This window comes from Bubalus kerabau, chromosome 15 (genome assembly GCF_029407905.1).
Source record: "Bubalus kerabau isolate K-KA32 ecotype Philippines breed swamp buffalo chromosome 15, PCC_UOA_SB_1v2, whole genome shotgun sequence".
Lineage (NCBI taxonomy): Eukaryota > Metazoa > Chordata > Mammalia > Artiodactyla > Bovidae > Bubalus > Bubalus kerabau.
The window spans coordinates 22,763,439-22,769,220 of NC_073638.1; the positions used below are offsets into that span (position 1 = coordinate 22,763,439).

Here is a 5,782-nt window from a genome sequence, read left to right on the forward strand (position 1 = left end):
CATAGTGTTCACTGAGTTCTCAAGGTTGGCCAGGAGCCAAATCATGTATGAACAACCATCCTATAAGTGCGGCCCCAGTAGGGAGGCTCAGGCACTAAAGGGTGGGTCAGAATTCAGCTCAGAACTTGGACCCTAAGAGGTTCTCCTACTCCATCAGATGCTTTATTTACCTTTGAAGAGCAGCAGTGAAGAAAGAAACCAATAGTTACATCTGACCCTTCAAATCTATCTTTAATAAAAGATCATTTCCTTTGTACTTGGTCTTGTTTGGGGGTTGATTTGCAATTATTAGACTTTATTATGTACTTGAAGGAGCAGATAGAGGAAGAATGAGGTTATTATTGCTTTATCCTTTGATATATCCTAAAACTGTAGAGTTGGAACAGAGCAAAGAGTTTATGTAGTCCACCTGAAAGCCCCAACCCTGTTGCCTCGTCCAGAATCTTCTCTATGCCACTCCCATCCAATGGCTATTTAGCCTCTTGCAGGGAGAGAGAATGCTCTGTTCACTTTGCATTCATCCATTCAACTGTGCATTCTTATATGCCGTGTACTCTGCTAGGTTCTGCTACTGCTACTGCTAAGTCACTTCAGTCATGTCCGACTCTGTGTGACCCCATAGACGGCAGCCCACCAGGCTCCCCCATCCCTGGGATTCTCCAGGCAAGAACACTGGAATGGGTTGCCATTTCCTTCTCCAAAGCATGAAAGTGAAAAGTGAAAGTGAAGTCGCTCAGTCGTGTCCGACTCTTCGCGACCCCATGGACTGCAGCCCACCAGGCTCCTCCATCCAGGTTCTGGGAAGATGACAAATAACAGCCTTGGTGGCCCTTAAGGAGCTTACAGCCCAGCAATCTGGAGAGGCAGACATTGAATAGTGATGAAGAATGTTAGAGCAGGGACGACTCTGAGGCTAATGGGGAGCACTCTGCTCTGTGGGTGGTGGTGCTTATAGAAGGCGTTTCCAGAGAAAGTAGTATCCAAGCTGAGCTGAGAGGGAAGGGAGAGCTGGGAAGATGGAGGAAGATTGGGTTGAGGGAGTGCTGTAGGCAAAAGGAGTGGCACAGTCAAGGTTCTAAGAATGAAAGAGAAGGAGCGAGGCTTAGTGGAGAAAGTGAGAGGCCATGATTGGAACAGATAAAAGAAAATAAATAGAATAAATATATAGAGTGGTTTCCATGGCAACCTGCTTTTTTTTAGACAAGTCTGAGTGAGAAAGTTTTCCCTGACTTTTCTACTTACGGCCTTCTGATGCTCCTAGGCAGGGAAACATCTTTATGGGATTTATGAAGACAAACAGACATCTGAGCCATGAATTTTCTCCTCCACTTCCTTATACTGGACATAACTTTAAACCAAGAAACAAGTTTTGGTTCTGCTGTACCCTTGCTATGACCACCACCTGGAATATTATTTTGGACCCATCCACTCAGCCCAAAGGTTTGTATATGTTCACCTACCCCTTCAGACTGTGTGCTTCTGAAGGATGGGGACCATGACTAATTCTCACAAGTGCCTAGTGCAGGCCTAGCATACAGCAGGTGCTCAAGTAGTGCTTTGTGGTTGACCAGTGAATGGGTGAATGGCTTGGATGCCAATCAGTGACGAATCCTATGAACTGATGTCGGTGTGAAGCAGAGGGAGGCAAGCAGGAAAGCTGGACAAGTTATGGCAGAAATTATCAGTATCACCCCAGGAAGCTGAGGTTCCTTCTATGCTGTGAATTTCATGAGTATGATGATTACACTTCTCAGTGTATATTTCTCTTCTCCAGATCTTAATAGTACCCCTAGTTATATAATACTTGACTCACATAAGTTTAATATTGTGAAAATTGTTGCATAACAACCATAATTAGATTTTAGAGATCTTGGGAAGTTTGCATTACCAACCAACAAAGCAGCCAGCGTGTCAGTGAATACTGCAAAACCACAATGTGAAATTGGCAATAACCACCCTAAAGAGAAGGGACTTCCCTGGTAGCTCAGCTGGTAAAGAATCTGCCTACAATGCAGGAGACCCCAGTTTGATCCCTGGGTTGGGAAGATCCCCTGGAGAAGGGAAAGGCTACCCACTCCAGTATTCTGGCCTGGAGAATTCCATGGACTGTATAGTCCATGGGGTCACAAAAAGTCAGACATGACTGAGCGACTTTCACTCACTCTAAAGAGAAGGCTTTTCCTCTCTCTGTTCTGTGTTTCTGTTATTGTGTGACTTCTCAATGCCTTGGCTCATGTCTTGCTTTTATTGGTGATAATTATATTATATTCAGTTATAGTATTGTGGTAGACAGTCTCCAAGATGACCCCCAAAGATTCCTATCACTTGGTATCTATGCTCTTGTGTAATCCTGTCCCCTTGAGTGTGGACTGGACACAGCGTCTCACGACTAACCAACAAAATTTTGGAACAGTGATGGTGTCACTTCTCAGCTTAGGTTATGAAAAAGACTGATCAGCCATGGGCTTCCCTCTCTCACTCTCTTACTCATTTTCTCCAGGGGAAACCAATTGCCATGTTGTGAGCTGCCCTATGGAAAGGCCCACATGGCAGAGAACCGAGGGAAGCTCCAAACTGACAGCAAGCAAAGAACTGAGGTCTTCAGGGTCAAAGTCCATGAAGAGTTGCATGCTGTCGCAGGATATGCAAAAGCCTGGAAGTGGATTCTCTTCTCAGCTGGCTCCTTGACGGCAGCCTTGAGAGAGACTTTGAGGTAGAGGCACCCAGCCAAGCTGTGTCTGGATTTTAGACCCATAGGAATGATGAGATAATAAATGCTTTAAGCTGCTAAGTTTGGGATACTTTGTTATACAGCAATAGCTATCTAATAGAGGTTTTGGTCCCACCTGAGAGCTGATGCTGTAACAAATACCTAAAAATATGGAGTAGATTTCTAACTGGCCAGTGGATGAGGCCTGGGAAGATTTTCTGATGTGTGTATCTGTGAAAACCTAAGTTGAACAGTTGTAGAAATCTGAACTTTGATGATGCTGCCAGTGAGGTCTCAAAGGGAAATAAGAAACATTTTATGGAAATTTGAGGAAGGGAGGTCTTTGAGATGTCATGGCAGAAACTTGATATTATTGCCTACAGCGATGTGGAAAGTAAAAAGTAAAAAATGTGCCCAGTGAACTGAGTCATCTAGGTAAGGAGATTTCAAAGTACGGGGCTGAAGGTGCTGCCTGCTGCTTCCTTGTTGCTTATAGTGAAATGCAAGAGGACAGAGATATATTGAGGGAAATACTGATAAACAAAACAGAGCCAGGCATTGATGAATTTCTCAGCCTCTCCAGATGGCAAACAGTGCTAAAATTAAGAAATACCTTCCAAGTGAAGATAAAATCCAGGGCACTGCCAGGATCTTCCCCTAGTTGAAACTTCAGATAGGACTGGCATCAGCTGACTTCTTGTTAGAACCTCGTGAGAGATCTGAGGTGGAGGCATGTGTCTTGTCTCACAGAAGCTCAGAGAGAATGCTTGTTGTTTTAAGTTGCTAATTTTGGGGGTAAGTTGTTATGCAGCAATAGATAACTGGTACTATCATTATCATCGCCATTACTGTATTACCTGTGCAACCAGAAGGATGTCCATCTTCACTGTATGTAAGGTAAAACAGGGAGTCTCTGTACCAAGGACAGAGGGCACTTAAAGTTGAGATTACTGTACTGAAATAGGGGATTAGGTAAAAGTTAATATAATGGAATGGTCCTAAGATTTTTCTGGGAAATCTGACCAGTCCAAAAGGAAAGACCTACAGGAATTGATTTCAGAGTTTCTGCAAGAATAGTAGAGCCAGATCTACAATGTCAGTGGGCCCAAGCCATACACATAGAGCTTCCAATCTGTTTTAGCATGCCGTCTTTTTTTTTAATTGATGTATAATTAAGATATAACATAATATTAGCTTCAGGTGTACAACATAATGATTCCATACTTGTATATATTGCAAAATGACCACCACAGTAAGTCTTCTTACCATCAGTCACCATACATAGTTACAACTTTTTTTTCTTATGATGAGGACTTGGAAGATCTACTCTCTTAGCAGGTTTCAGATATGCAAGACATATTGTTAACTTCATTCACCATGTATTATTATTAACTGCAGTCACCATGCTATACACTATACCCCCCATGACTTATTTACTTTATAGCTGAAAGTCTGTAACTTTTGAGCCTCTTCTTTTTTCCCACCCCCTACACCCCACCCAGGCTTCCCAGGTGGTTCAGGAGTAAAGAATCTGCCTGCCAGTGCAGAAGATGCAAAAGACTGGGTTTGATCCCTGGGTCAGAAAGATCCCCTGGAGAAGGAAATGGCAATCTTCTCTAGTCTTCTTGCCTGGGAAATCCCATGGTCAGAGAAGCCTGGTGGCCTACAGTCCGTGGAGTCACAGAGTCGAACACAACTGAGCACACAGCAGCAGCAGCTACACCCCACCTCCTGCCTCTGGCAACCACTGATCTGTGTATACATGAGCTGATTATTATTGCTTTTAAGATTCCACAATAAATGAGCTTGAACAGTATTTGTTTCTCTGTCTGACTTATTTAACTTAGAATAATGCCCCGAAGTTTCATCTATATTGTGCAAATGGCAAGACTTCTTCCTTTTTATGGCTGAATAATATTCATATATTTATACACATGTAAGCACACCACATTTTCTTTATCCATTCATCAGTGATTAGATACTTAGGTTGTTCCCATGTCTTGGCTATTGTAAATAATGCTGCAATGAACATAGGGGTGCATATATATTTTCTAATTAATTTTTTTTTGTCTTCAGATAAATACCAAGAAACAGAATTGTTGAATCATATGGTAGTTCTGGGGCTTCCCTGGTAGCTCAGCTGGTAAAGAATCTACCTGCAATGCAGGAGACTTCAATTTGATTCCTGGGCTTTGGAGAAGGGCTAGTCTACCCACTCCAGTATTCGCTCAGATGGTAAAGAATCCACCTGCAATGCGGGAGACCTGGGTTCGATCCCTGGGTTGGGAGGATCCCCTGGAGAAGGGAATGGCTACCCACTCCTGTATTCTTGCCTAGAGAATTCCACGGACAGAGGAGCCTGGTGAGCTACAGTCCATGGGGTCACAAAGAGTCGTACACGACTGAATGACTTTCACTTCACTACACAATGGCAGTTCTAGTTTCAATTTTTCGAGGAACCTCCATACTATTTTCCACGGTGGCTGCACCAACTTACACTCCCAGCAACAGCGCACAAAGGTTGCCTTTTCGCTACCTCCTCGCCCACACTCGTTTCTTATCCTTTTGATGATAGCCATTCTGACAGGTGTGAGGTGTTATCTCGTTGTAGTTTTGATTTGCATTTCTTTGATGATTAGTGATGCTGAAACTTGCCACTTTTAAATATAAACAGATACAAGTATTTGAGGAAAGCATCTAACATGAAAGACAAACCAAAACAAACAAACAAAGGCAACTTTGAGAAAATGGCAAATGTGTAAGAAGCAAAAAAAACTTCAAAGAAATCTATCAAAATGCTCAAAGAGATAAAAGATGACAAGAGAATACAGTGCAGCCAAACCCCAGAATAGGATGCTGTAAAGAAGGAACACTCAGAGATCACAAACAGCTCTTGGAAATTTAAAATTTGGCAGCAGAAACCAAAAGCTCAGTAGTTGGGTCCAAAGACTGTATGATCAAAAATGGAAGTTTTTTTGTTTGTTTTTTCACAGCAACATGTCCAGCATGTTGAATTTTACTTTGTAAACAGTAGACACTCTACAGAAATTTGTTAAGAGAATGAGTGAATGA

General features: G+C 42.6%; 1 long non-coding RNA gene across 1 annotated transcript; it reads left to right on the forward strand.

The window, feature by feature from the left end:
- The first annotated feature begins 1,026 nt into the window (after positions 1-1,026).
- On the forward strand, positions 1,027-4,526 carry LOC129628051 (uncharacterized). Its single transcript, XR_008702707.1, has 2 exons — positions 1,027-2,713; positions 4,213-4,526. It is a non-coding gene; the product is annotated as an uncharacterized LOC129628051 (long non-coding RNA).
- The last annotated feature ends 1,256 nt before the right edge of the window (positions 4,527-5,782 follow it).